The sequence below is a fragment of the Balearica regulorum genome, chromosome 3 (genome assembly GCF_011004875.1).
Source record: "Balearica regulorum gibbericeps isolate bBalReg1 chromosome 3, bBalReg1.pri, whole genome shotgun sequence".
Classification (NCBI taxonomy): domain Eukaryota; kingdom Metazoa; phylum Chordata; class Aves; order Gruiformes; family Gruidae; genus Balearica; species Balearica regulorum.
In genome coordinates, this window is record NC_046186.1 from 52200789 (window position 1) to 52215442 (window position 14654).

Consider the following 14654-nt stretch of genomic DNA (forward strand, 5'->3'; position numbering starts at 1 on the left):
GGGAAAGATGAATTATGGTAAGAAACCAGATTAAGGAAACCACGGTGATTATCTTGAGAATAAAAGATTAAGCTAAATATTTTCTTCTCTACCTGGTCACTGTTGCTCCTGAAATAACTTCTGTATAAAAGGAAAAGAGAAAAAAAACACACATCAAGGATACAGTTTTTCAGAACTCATAAGGGAAAATACCAGGGTTGAACTTGGTTGTCCCTCAACTTTATACAATGAAAACAGAGCAAAAAACTAGATACCAAGCTCATTACCTCCTCCCACTTTTATCTCCTTTCCTAAGAAAGGCTTCCACCTCTGCTACTTGCAATTTTCCTTTTCTTCCATTCCTCCAGCTCCCCATCAGTCCGTGCAGACAGATTATCTGTAATGGTATCATGCAAAAACCAGACAAGATCCTCAAGGCTTCCCCTTTCTGTGTGCCTAGAGTGCTTCCAAGAAAAGAAAGTCTTGTGAAGAAGTGGATTCTCACTTCCCTTTTCTGCAGCTACTTGTATGGGCCACTCTACCACAATAAAAGTCTGTGTGTACTATTTGAGCATGATGAAGAGACAGATAAAAATTACCATTTTGAATGTCCATTAGAAGCATGATCTCTGAGAGAAGAGTGATCATGTGTTACAGCCACTGAAAATACTTGGTCTAGAACATCAAACCACCCCACACAAATTAAAAACAGACTTTTGTCCTTCTTCATCTACCATCCTTTGTGTGACCTGCTCTCAGAATGTGGCCACAAATTGTGGTCTACAGTCTGGCTAATCATCAGAGGCTGTAGGACCTTTTCAGCTATGTTAAGACCTGCCTAAATGTTGTGATGTTCTGGGAATAAGGGTTTTAAGAACACCAATCATCAGGAGTTATCAAACACTTTAGTCCCTGGAGCATGTGGTGTCCTGCTCCTTGCATAACCATCCAGAAAGAAAACTTTGGAATTGCTGCTGTAGAGAGTTAGAGGATAAAGGGTGATCAAAAATATGACTGGATGTCCTAAGGAATTCCTTGAATTTCTCATGCTGTTGTGTTATAATTTTTATGATGAGAACAGGTTGCCCAGAGAAGTTGTGGATGCCCCAACATTGTAAATGTTTAATGTCAGGTTGAACAGGGCTTTGAGTAACCTGGTCTAGTGGAAGATGTCCCTTTCCAGGGCAGGGGTGTTGGACTAGGTGATCTTCACAAGTCCTTCCAACCCAAGCCATGCTATGATTAATAATTCTGCTATTAAATTGGATTCCCACCTCCATGGCTGCTATCACAGTGACAGTGCAGTTAGCGCAGCTGGGACTTAACGGCGGCATAAGACAACTTGTGGAATAGGGTTACAAACCAGTATTACTGTAGACAGAGATAAATAAAGCACCTGCACTCTAGGATTAGGGCACATGATTTTGTCTAAATGCACAGATGATACAAAACAAAAAGCAAGAACCAAATGCATCCATATCTTTACACTGCCATTTGTATGAAGAGTCAAAGTTTATTATTTCTTCCATAATGTAAAACTACAGTTGTTATGACAATCACATCAGTTATTATGTAGTTCACGCTATCTTTTCAGAGCACAAGAGATCCGATCATCTGCAGGCTTTGAACACTTCCCTCTAAACAGGCTCATCTAATACGACTCCAGTTTTCAGCAACAGTAGGTTATCAGTGGTTTGGCTACTGCAGGCTGTTTCCATATTTTTACAACAGGAAATGTGTATTCCATACTTAAGAAGACTATACTTACAAGAAATAATGCAGGAAAGGAAAGTGATCTAATTTCTAGTCTGCTTCCTTCCTTCTGCAGTGTGCTGCATTGAGATGTTTGTTCCAAAACACAGATACTAGTTCAAGGCCGAGATTTTATTTAGTCTGATCCTACAAAACAAGCCTGCAGCTAAGCTGCAACTCACACACCTCAAGCTGTTGTACCACGTTTACAGTCATGTAAGTGACTTAGGTAAGCGGGCTTAAAATTTCTCTTTTTGAGGTTATTGAGCATGTTTTATCTATGCCCAGTAATTTTTGTGTCAATGCCATAGTTTTAAAACTCCTCTAAATTAAGAACACTCCCTGAAGATGCCAACAGTACATGGAGCAGGAGGTGTCAGTTTTGAAGGGTCTCTGTTGTGGTTCTGACGCTCAGTATTGCAGACTGCAAGAAAATGGCAGTTGTGCTGTATTTAGTTAAACAGCACAAAAACGCCTTCACAAAGTGCTGCACCCAATCCATGGATGTTACCCAGCTACCGCTGGGTACAAAGGTACAGTACAAAGGTACAAAGAAACCTGACTGACTGTTACGCTTCACTTCCCTGCTTTTGCAAAAGCAGTTTTTAATTTAGGAAGTCTGAGGTAGCTTTTTAAGAGGAATCTTTCAAGCATTCTCATACTTATCCCATTTATTACCGTGACCAAGAATACACATACATAATAAATTATAAATGCCCACGTGCAACTGTCTCCTGGCTGCAAGCTAAAAGCTGGCAAGACACTCTACACCGCTTCGGGGGCCAAATCTGCGTCAGGCAGATTGGTGAATTTGGGAAGCTTTGAGGACCAGTGGATTCACAAGCAGACTGGTCAGTGCTGACTGCTCATTGCCGGAGTTCTTGGGAAGGGATAAACAGATGGGTCAGGAAAGGACAGTACTCTGAACTAGATTGCATAGCTGTACAAATAACATCCAGAGTTCATTTGTTCTCTGTCTTCCATGCTGTTCTAGCACAGAAGATAGAGTACCATTAAAAACCATTAAACCACTACAACCCTCCCCACTATATCCTGCATTTTTGGTGAGAGGACAAGACTAACTCTTTCATATTTGTGTGTTAGGGAGGTAGGGGAGTTTAAAATATAAATAAAATCAAGGGATACTTAAAAAAGTTATGTTTGTTTTGTTTATTATGTCAGTAAGTGTACTCTTCCGGCAAGGCAGTATTGACTCTGAAATGCAGATGATTTTCCTAAGGCTGGGCTGGAGCTTCTGCTTTTTGTTTGCATTTGGGCACTTAAACCATCTTCAGTGAAGATTTTCTTGAGCGTGAAAAATGAGGCTACATGCTTTCTTTTGCATACATTTTTTTTCTGAGAAGTTTTTCAGATGCCAGGAGCATAAATGTAAGCAAAAGAAAACAATCTCAACTTTGTCAGCTTCCCAGCACTGTATTTTGTATGCTGGTGCTTTTGTTTTCTTGCAAGTTCAGCATTGCTTTAATGGCAGCACCCTGGATTCCCCCTGCCCCCAACAAGTGATACATATTAGTACATCTGTTTTCTCTGTAAAGTCTTTTTGCATTCTTTGCAGGGCACAGGAAGGATGTGGGCTCCTTTTCACATTCAAATGAGGCAAATTAGCCTTTGCCTGGTTCTTACAGTATAATGCTTATTTTACATTTAAGCGTGAGAAAAGGGGAGGAAATAAAACCTAACACGTTAGGTGGGTTACATGTTTCATTTTGGTACAAGCCTCACTCAGCCTTCTTTCGTGAAATGCTTTCCACAGGACATAATTTCAGGATGCGGTTCGAAAGTTCAATCATGTAAAATGACATGTAAAACAAAAAAAAAAAAGTTTGCACAAAGAAATAGCAGCTACAGATATCTTAAACATGAGAAAAGGCTGAAAATGCCAACGTGAATCAGTAGGACTCGAGCAATCCAGAAGATTCCTTAAGTGCATTGTTGGTAACTTCCTGACGAGGGTGACTGAGGAGCCAACAATGGGAGACGCTGTGCTGGACCTTACACATACAAACAACCATCAGGGGATGTGCAGGTCAGGGGCAGCATGGACTGCACTGACCATGAGATGGCGGATGGTCTTTTTTTCCAAAAATCTGGATCACGACTACCCCAAAGAGCAGACTTTGGCCTCTTCAGGGATCTCTCTAGAAGAATCCTGTGAGACACAGCCCTGGACAAAAAAGGAGTCCAAGAAAGGTGGTTGGTTTTCAAGGATCACCTCCTGCAAGGTCCAGAATGGTCCATCTCAATATGTAGGGAGTCAAGCACAGACAGCAGGAGGCCCACATGGATGAACAAGGAGTTCCTGACTAAACTCAAACATGAAATGGAAGTGTACAAGAGATGCCAGCAGGGTCAGATAGGGTTAGGAAAGCCAAAGTCCACCTGGACTTGAACCCACTTAGGGCTGTCAAAAGCAGCAAGAAGGGTTTCTACAGGTATATCAGCAGAAAAATGAAGACTAGGGAGAAAGGTCTGCTGCTGAATGGGGCATTGGTGGTGTAGCCCAGAAGTCGATACTGGGGCCAATACTGTTTAAGCTCTTCATTAATCATAGAATCATAGAATGGTTTGGGTTGGAAGGGACCTCAAAGATCACCTAGTTCCAATCCCCCTGCCGCGGGCAGGGACACCCTCCACTAGACCACGTTGCCCAAAGCCCCATCCAGCCTGGACTTGAACACTTCCAGGGATGGGGCATCCACAACCTCTCTGGGCAACCTGTTCCAGTGCCTCACCACTCTAACAGGAAAGAATTTTTTTCTAACATCTAATCTAAATCGACCCTCCTTCAGCTTAAACCCATTACCCCTTGTCCTGTCACTACACTCCCTGATAAACAGTCCCTCACCATCTTTCCTGTAGGCACCCTTCAGGGCCTTCAGATTCATTAATGATCTACCTGATGAGTGTATCGTCAGAAGGCTTGGGAGGAGCGGTTGATACCCCAGATGGTTTTGCTGCCATTTGCAGGTACCTTGACAGGCTGGAGAAATGAGCCAACAGGAACCTCATGAAGTTCACCATAGGGAAATGTGAAGTCCTGCGCTCAGGGAGGAATAACTCCATACTAGGGGGTACATGGTGAGGGCTGATCAGCTAGAAAGCAGCTCTGCAGGAGAAAATCTGGGTGTCCCAGTGGACACTAAGTTGAAGATAAGCCAGCAATGCTTCTTTATGGCAAAGAAGGTCATCAGTGTCCTGGCCTGCATTAGAAACAGCACTTCGAGCAGGCTGAGGAAGGTGATAATTCCCCTTTAGTCAGCACACATAAGACAAGTCTGGAGCGCTGGATTCAGTTTGGAGATCTCTGAAAATTTACGAGTCCCCAGTACAGAAGAGATATGGACTCAGCCTGGAGAAGAGAAGGCTCAGGAGGATCTTACTGATGTGTATAAATACCTCATGGGAGGCAGCAAAGGTGACAAGGCAAGCCCAGTGACTGGCAATGGGCACAAATTAAAATAGAGGAAATGTTGTTTAAACGTAAGAAAAAACCTTTTTTTTTTATTGTGAAGGTGTTGAACACTGGCACAGGTTGCCCAGAGAGGCTGTGGAGTCTCCATTGCTGGAGATACTCAAAATGCAACTGGATGTGGCTCTGAGATATTAACTTTAAGTTGACCCTGGTTTGAGCAAGGGGTTGGACTAGATGATCTCCAGACGCCCTTTCTAACCCCAGCTATTTGTGATTCTGCGAGGTCATACGTAGACCTGCTGCATTACTAATGTCCTTTTCTCCCTCCTTTTAGAAACTAGAGACAAATGCAACAATTCAGTAATGTATCAAAGGCACGGTATGCATTTTGCAGGGAAATGGCATGGTTCAAATTCCTGCTGTTTTAGAACCTGTGCTCTAATCCAAGTGGTAAAGCTAAGAGATGGGATGCAAGAAAAACCAAACTGCTTGGTAAACTGTGGTTTACCACAGACAGTGCTAGGTGGAAATTCAGTGCACAATCTTTATGCTACAGCAACTTCTTGCACACTTAATGCACGCTATGTGCAAGGTAGCATACTTCATACACAGGGAACTATTATGAAGTAGTTGGGTGCTGTAAATTTACACTTGGCTTTACTGATGGCAACCTCCCAGGGCAAACAAGCCCTTAGTTCTGCTGACAGTCAAGTGCCAGGTTTGACAGGTTTCACCGAGAGAGCTGGAAGAAGTTTTGTCACATCTGCTAACGCATGGAAGTGCTTTCTCCAGCTCTGCTGCCATCCTCATCCATGGTTCTGGGGTGTACCAGTCTTGCAGCAACCAATGGGTTGTGTCCTTGGTCTGGGGACCTGCAAGATCCACGTCCCAAGTCCCTGTTCTGCTCACAAAGTACCCCTTGAAATCAGTTACTTATTGTTTCTTCTTGGCTTTCCCTCTGTTCTGACCTGAGTCACCATACAATGACCTCTATTCTGGGCCTACGTGAGCACAGCCCTGCCATGGCCTCCCACTCACCCCCGTGGGAGCCGTGACGCCCACTCTGGCTGCAACGGGGAGGCCAGAGTTCTCACTCTCTCAGAGCTGACACTGGTTTTCCAGACACCTGGCTGCCCAAAGCACACAAGCGCCTACTGTTCTCACCCACCTCTCTCCCCTCCAAAGCCAAAGGCATCCAAATTGATTAGTCTTGCGGCATACAACAGAACAGCAACACCATTATGTGTCTTAGTCTGAACTCCCCTTCTTCAAGCTCTCTCCTTAAAACAGCCGTGAAAAGCTCCAGCTCAGAGACCTAGAGTAAAGATAATCTGGTCTGGATTTAGATCCAGATTTCCCCCAAAGCCTGAGCATGTTCAGCATCAGGCTGTGGCAGTCCTCAAGCCGTAGGGGCAACGAGTCTGCTCGATTGGAGCCTGATGCCTTTAACGCTGGTTTACTTAAAACTGTTGTGGCAAAGGGGCATGTGGAGGGGTCCGAATAATTCAGGAAGTTCTTGAAAACCGTGTGAGTTAAAATATATTTTAGGGATCCTAGGAACAGCCAGTTTCTCTCTACAGCACTTTTAATCCATAATTTCCATTGTAGCCTGCTAAAATAATGAGATTTATTATTCGTGTCACATGTCCTTTCTGAAGATGCTTGGGAGGGTGTGGGAGAGGGGAAAGAGACAATCAGTTACCAGTCACCACTTGCCAAGAGTAGATTAAGCACTCAAGACTTACACATTCATGCATAAATGACTCAAAGGAGTTTCATTTATTCCTTTTCTCCTAGCTTATACTATTTTCCTCCTGTCCTGCAGCCCTTGTTCCCCTATTGTACTCTGTCACAACCTGCCTGCAGTGGACAAGTTGGAGAGTGGTAAACAGTTCTGGAGTTTTCCCCTTTCATCATGAGATTTCATTTGGACTCCCTTTCCCAGACCTCAGAGCATGCCTGATTTCTGGGAGCAGAACAGAGACCAAGAATAGAGTTAATCTTCAGCTATGTGATAAAAATCACTCTCTCACACAGACAACTGGAAAACGATTTCAAAAGAGCTGTTGTGCCAAGCACCTGACAGCAAAACCTGAAATTGAAGCCAACACACACCTTCCAGCTCATAGACACAGCTCGCTCATTTTATCCCCAGCACTCTCTCTTCCCTACTAGTTTGATCTGGAACTAAAATGTAAGTCACCACCGAGCATACGATCACACCAAAATGCGCTGTGCTTTGAGAGGCCACTATTTCCATAAAAAAACCACAAGTGCTGCCGCATTACAAGTGAGGTCACCTCATCTTTTTCTTTCTTTTTTTTTTTAAATATAGTTAGTAAAAGCACATTAAGCAATCAGATCGGAGAGATGGGATAGGAGAACAGAACGCAGACATGGAGGAGCAGGCAGGTGAGCCCGGCAGCTGGGAAGGGAGGGAAGGAGGAGGCAGCAGGAGATGCAGAAAGGGCTAGCAGCCTGCACTCCTAACGCCAGGGTGCCAGCTGGCAGCTATGTGTTGCTGGTTGTGTGTGGGCTGTGAATATAACAGAAGAGATGAGCCTTTAGGGGAGGAGCTGTCTGATAAATCATTAATGAATGAAAATATGAAGTAATCTGTCTGCCTAGGAGGCAGAATCATCTAATAATGAGAATGGTGGACTAGGAAGCCAGAGATGAGGTTCCTAGCTCACCCACAAGACCCTGGCACACTAGCTCCTTTTGCTGTGCATTAAGAAGATAGACCTGCCTTCTTACACTGAAGGGCTGCTTTCTTAAAATCAACACGGAAACCCAATGATCTAGATGAAAACACAATAATAAAATCTTCAGCACCCTTTGTGAACTCCCCTGCCCAATCCTCTTTTGTTGCAGGCAGTGCATAAAGAACCAGTATCCCTTCTCAGAGACAGCTTTCACTACAACAGGGGGCTTGTCAAAGCCATAGCAAAACCTAGTATGACCTTTCACCAGCGCCAGTGGCATTTAATTTTAAATTGATTAACTACATACACAGTACTAATTACCCATGGGTATTTTCTAGCAATCAGATTATTGGTTGGAAAATGTAAGGGTATGTCTGTGTGTGGACAGGGACACTCTGCTTTCTCTGTGCTCTCCAAAATGCAGAGGAAAAAGCTCGAGAAATGATGTTGAAAGATGCATTTGTGTTTATGGGGATAGCTGCAGGGGCACCAGACACAGGCAGTCGGAAAGCGATGAGGTTGTCAGGGGAAGGGGCAGGAGGTTAGCACGGTTTGTTCTGCACAAAGACTTAGCAAGATGTGTTGTGCAGCACAAAATCAATACAGACCCTGCATGAAAAAGTAATCGTTGGTTTTGTACAATTCTCAGGCTTATTTGGAAAGATCCTCACAAAGGTGATTCCCAAATTGTGTGAAATCTTTATCTGTCCTCTCTTTCTTCTGTCTTAAACATCCCTGAATGTTCAGGGATTAAGATAGTTTTAAAATAAACACCTAAGACAGACATGGCACAAACCAACGTGAATCCATCCAATGTAGGCACATTTGAGGGATAAGAGATACAAGTGCTTTATCAATCAGTGTACTTAAAATCATGATTTTCCAGAGCAAATGATGTGTAGATTGCAGCAGAAACCATAAATAGAAGACACATATGGCCATGACAGAGCCTATGCATATAGAAACTTAACCAAGCACTTGCGCAGATCTGTGGAGTTTTACTGCATACCTATTTGTGGCGCTGAAGTCCAGTTTAATTATCCTGCCAAACGCCTCTGAGCCACAACAAGGTTATTACTGTTTACCAAAGGACCTGCTCAGGCAATTTTACAAGGAAATTGCCTGTGCCTAATCTAATTGCTCAGAAGTAGCTAAAATTACCTTAGACCTGGAAAGATCAACAAAGAGGCAGGAAGCTCCAAAAGGTTCACGAAGCTTCAACGAGGCTGTTCCTGTAAATCACAGCTGCGGTGATTTGAGGATGAGCTCCCTGGAGAAGCTCCCAGTCACAGTCAGACACTGTTTTCCACCCAGAACAAACATAATGCAGGTGAGATGACTTACAGTGCACAAAAGTATGATTTCTCACATACATAAGCCTTCTGCTGGTTACCTGAATACATTTACATAATAAGTGGGGTTTGTAAATTACCCACTGATGATGTCATACAGATTTAAATAATCTGCAGCGTCACTCTCTGCTATTTGCAAGCCGTATCTGACAGTTTAACAGCCTTTGCAAAAGATTTAACTGGGCTGCATTGAAGAATCCTATTTTTCAAGCTTTTGTTTAATCATAAGATGAGCAACATCTATAAAATTTAATGAATGGATTGGGATGGCTTAGATGTTTCCAGACTCTTGCAGGAAAACAGTACACAACATCAGGAGGAGTTACTTCTGTAAATTACAGGAAGTTTAATTGGAGACTGCCAGACATGTTAAGCTACAGTCAACCTTGTTAACACCGTAAATGTACAGCATTACCTGCCAAATAACCACGGAAGTACCTTTGGTGAGTCACTTACTGGTTTATGTCTTGCCAAACTGACCAAGAACAGATTTCTGCCAGCACTGTTACCAACACCTACTTTGACACATTGTGTGGACCGCCATGATTTCAACTTGCATACCGCCTGCTATTTTACTTATGTGTTCTGGGTTTAAAAGAAAAGGAAAGGGAAAAAACAACAAAAAAAAGCTCCCTTCACACTCCACCACTCCACTGACACAGATGACCTGGATTCAAACTGGTTAAATACAAGAAAGGGCAAGTCGCGAGCAGACAAAGCAAGCTCCAAGGGGATTTCTCCCAGACTTTCACAGGTTTCTGGTGCTTCAACCAACCCTGACTTGCAGAGCATATTAAATTTGCTGCTCTCCCTGTCCAATATCATTAGAAAACTGTCTGTCAAAGAACAGATTTCTACCGGAGCTGGTTATCAACCTGAAGAAACTATACAACTAATTGCCAGCTGTGCCTAGGGTGTCTTCCTCCTCCTCCACCACGAAACTGAAAAGATTTTTTTTTAATATATATTCCCCACTTCCCCCTCCATTTTCTTGTTTTAAATAAGGAAAGTTCTTGTCTGGGTGACACGTAGAAGCCCCTCCAAGCCAGAGGAGCCTAGAGCTACACCTTAAAGCTCCTGGAATTTATCCCAGATGTAAGAGATCCAAAAGAAAATGAAGATAGCAAGACATTGACTGTATTCATGGGTAGCTTCAAAAAGAGGAGAAATACTATGGGAAAAAAAAAACCCACTGTGAGAATTGCTGGTTACAATGGAAGCAAAGCAGCAGCGATAATTTGACACAAAAATTATCTACACAGCAGCACTCTTACAGCTCCTGCTGAAGCAGGATGGTGGCCTGGAATGGTACTGGTCTCTCTCATAGCATTGAGGAAGAGTTTCCTTAGAGAATAAGAGGTGGCTAGAAGCCATGGCTTAGGAATTTTTATTTCTTTAATCAGAAGTACATCTAGGGAAATGTTTAATACAGCAATAGAAACTTTTGATGTTAAGCAACAGAAATATTTAATGCAGCAATTAGAAGTCCCCTGCAATATATGTGGCTTTCAATGATCTCCCAAATATATGCCTCAAAGGAAAACCATAATTTTCTTTTGATTTCTGGAAACTTAAAGGTGCTATAAAAGGGGTCTTGCAGCATCAGAGTAACAGGTCTGTTTTTCTCACAAAATTTAAAACTCAGGTCTCACGTATGTTCACCAAAATCACACATGCATAAAACCGTGGGTAAAAGCAGATGCAAATTTGGGGACCTAAACTGGATGGGAAAAGCAAAGTAACAAAACCACTCTGAGTGTGAGCTCTTCCCAAAGACCCCTGGTTGTGCCCAGCGAACAGCTCAAGCTCTTTGGTCTCTCCGCCTGGAAACAGGGCTCCTTTCTCAGACCTCTGCCCAACATCCACCTTCTGAAATTTCTTCAAGGTGGGCAGCTTTTTGCGTACTATGCAACACATAGCCCTTTCACACGCTGCTGCAAGAGATATTAGATGAAGGGTGCTACATCTTTTACTGAGCATGAGCCACGTGAAACTGCTCACAGCAAGACGGGAGCCACAGTTATGTGCAAGATTCGCTATTGTTGATAATAGTCAATGGCGTATTCCACATGTATGACGAGACAAGTTTCTCCAAATAACTGTTTCTGGATAACATCTACACCACATGCAGAGGATGACACACACGTGGACGGCACATGCTGCACTAATACAGAAATGGTGAATAGTTTAATATTAACATGCAAGAATTCTGCTTTACACTAGAAATGCTGCTTGTGTTTTCAGCATGCTCTTACTTCCTCAGGATGAGCAAAAAGCTGCTGCAAGCAGCCTCTTAATTCAACACCAGCTTTCCTCCTGCTTTGTCAGCTTTGAATGGGGCACTCTCTCTCTGATCTGAAACAGTCTAACAGCTGAAACAGCTTATAAACAGTCTAATCCAAAAAAGAAAACGAAGATATATACTGTCATTTACAACTGTGCATGCTAATCCCCCAACAACATCTAATGACATACAGGAAAGCTGGTGGTTAGACTCAGACTAAGCCTCCCTGTGTAATTACGTTCAGTTAGAGGGCAAAACTCAAGAGCAAAACATTTAAAAATGTAAGTGGAACGATCTTGGGCTCCTGCAAAGGCATTTAGCAGATACCAAAATGGTCATAAAGGATATCTTAAAAATAGGACTGTGGATGTTGCATAGTCTTCCCAGCCAAAAAGTATGCCACCTCACTCATATACAAATTTGTTTCTCTGTGTTTTGACACATTTGGCATAATCACCATGGTAGAAAACAATGAGAAGTCTACAGCATCTAGCAGCTGTTGGTCTCTATGTTTTCTATATGTCTACAGATGTATTTGGAGATATCCTTCTCTATGTAATGGATCTTCCGTCAGCCTCGTCTTACAAGAATAAAGACATGTAGCGGCCTAAATATTTCTCATCAAAGATGTAAATGGAAAGAAATGAGGAGAAAAGGGATTATGTTTGATAGCAAACAACGTGCAGAGAGAGACTAATGCCCTAATATTGCAGAATTAGCAGAGGGGGAAAAATGCACAAAACCTGCTAAGCATCATGCACAACCAACAAATACCATAGCAAAACGAGGACTTTCCTAAACTGATGATTCAGTCCAATTACAGCTAACCAGGCTCAGCACCATCACAGCAATGGGTGCTAGTGCACCAATGCAACCACTAGCTTTAAGCATAGTATATAATAATTTGGTGTAAGTTCCCACTGAAAAAAAGACACTTTTAACTTTTGATAAGCAGCAAAAGAGGACAAGAAACGACCTGAAATACTGTTTCCAAAAGATGCAGTTGAAGTTGCTTCCCAGAGAGTCTTCTTTCTAACTAGCATCTTAACTGCATGAATGGGAAGGTTTGTTAATGAGGGACCAAAGTAGTTAACATTTCCGATCACATCTAAGATCCACACATATTTTTAACTAATAATTTTACAAAGAATCTGAAAAGTCTCATGCTATTTCTATTTTTATCCTTCTGCCTGTTAAACGACTTGCTTCGGTTATCATGATTTTTGCACAAAATAAAATACAAAGTAAGAAAAGCAGTTTGATTAAAAAAAAAAAAAGCAAAACTTATGTCAGTAAATCAATATGGTCTGAAAGGTTGTTAGAGAATTAGATACCACCTTGTAAAACTAGAAAGGCAGGGTCCTCAGCACTCAGCACAGCATTCGAAACACTAGCAGATTGAGCTTGTCTATTTTATATTTCTCACTACTGCCGTTGCATCACATGATCAAGGATGCACACAATCTTCAAGGCTTTTCAAGGTTTCGCCAGAGGGAAAGTTTCAAAGCAGACTTCTCCCTGTCTCGTAATAGTAAATGGGCTGGGCAGGAATGACATTTACACAGTTGAATCTTTTATTATTTTCTCTTCCCTAAAAACAATAGGAGCAATATGGACTTGCTAAATTACATATATTCCTACAGGTGGGCGGAGAAAAGGTATAAAGGTCACAAGGACAAAACACTATTTATTAGAAGGCTGTATAAACCTTCGTTAGCTCTGAGGTTTTCAGGGTGATACCTTCAATCTGAACATAAATTTCTCATGACTTTAAGTTCACTGGATATTTTCTAAAAATCACCACCAGTGATTTCCCTGATAATGTGTCTTAGGACGAGCTGACTCTCCCAGACCTGTGGAGGCTGTTTGGGACCCCTTGGAGCCCACAAACGCTGCTCACCGTTGTTGCTGCAGGACAATGTGGAGCGCTCCCTGACAGAGCTTTCCACCTCAGCTGATGGCGAGTGACACGTCAAGCAGGAATCTCCCTTACCACTCAGCACTGGCCTGCAAGATCCACCCATCTTCATTTTTATTTTGAAATGGCTATCGTGACACAACACTGCAGGCATTCTCAAAACATGCTCTAATGCATGATCTTCACACTATCTTCTTTAGTTTCTCTTCTTGGTTTTTCTGGATTGCTTCCCAGACTTTTTTTTATCTTTGAGCTCGGCAAACTGACTAATATAAATAACTCGATGTCCAAAAACATTCAGCTTTGATAATCTGCAATGAGATCTCTCCTCTTCTCCATGCTCCTTTATATACAGTTTCATTATGCTCACTCCAGATGAGCATTTAAACGAGAGGGAGACGTAATGAGAGATGAAGAACTAGAGCAGTGCGCTTATGCTGTGAGGTAGAAACAGACAGTTGTGCCTAGAGATCCACACCAAACTCTTATTGAAGAGAGAGAACTTGTCTACATGCAAAGTATTTAGTGCCCAACATAAAGTTTCTCAAAAAGTAGAGAAATCTCCTAAACAAATCCCATAATAATTAAATCTTGATACCGCAGCATCCTATATCACACACATATGCTTTCTGTCCTCCATTTAGTTTCATCAAGCTCCACTGTGCTTGGCTGATAAAATAATCTCCCAAATGATTATAGCTCTAAAATCTATTAAATCCATGAAGTATTGATGAAGCAGAATTAATGTCGAGAGAATTACATTAACTGCTCCCCTCCTCCCGTATTTCATAAAAGAAACTCTCTAGAAGTAAAGCAGCACTGTGGCTGTACTACAAAATACAGCATGCTCAGCTCAGGAAAATCTGCATCTGTCCACACACCTTAAACTCTATCTATAGATGTATTTATCACTATAACACATATTAATTTAGTAAGAGTCTTATCCACAGAAACAGCCTTATCTGATGCCCAGAAATCATGCTCTCCGTTCCCTGTAATCTTGGGAATGATTGGTGTCTTACACACAGCGCATCATGCAAACCAGGCACCGGGTGAGAGCCCTGCCTCTCCCTGCAGCATTCCTCACTCCCTGCGCTGCGGGGCTCGTTAGCTGCAGGTTGAGAGCATTACCTACTAAGACCCTGTTGCTGCCTTATTATAAACTTGGCACAAGCAGTCCCAAGTTTGGCAATATTCTCCATGTTGGATGTTTGATGGGAGATTTTTTTTT

General features: G+C 42.4%; 1 protein-coding gene across 8 annotated transcripts in view; it reads right to left on the bottom strand.

Annotated features, from left to right (window-relative positions):
- Positions 1-14654, bottom strand: part of FYN (FYN proto-oncogene, Src family tyrosine kinase) — a 138304-nt gene that overhangs the window by 57147 nt on the left and 66503 nt on the right. The window lies entirely within an intron of this gene.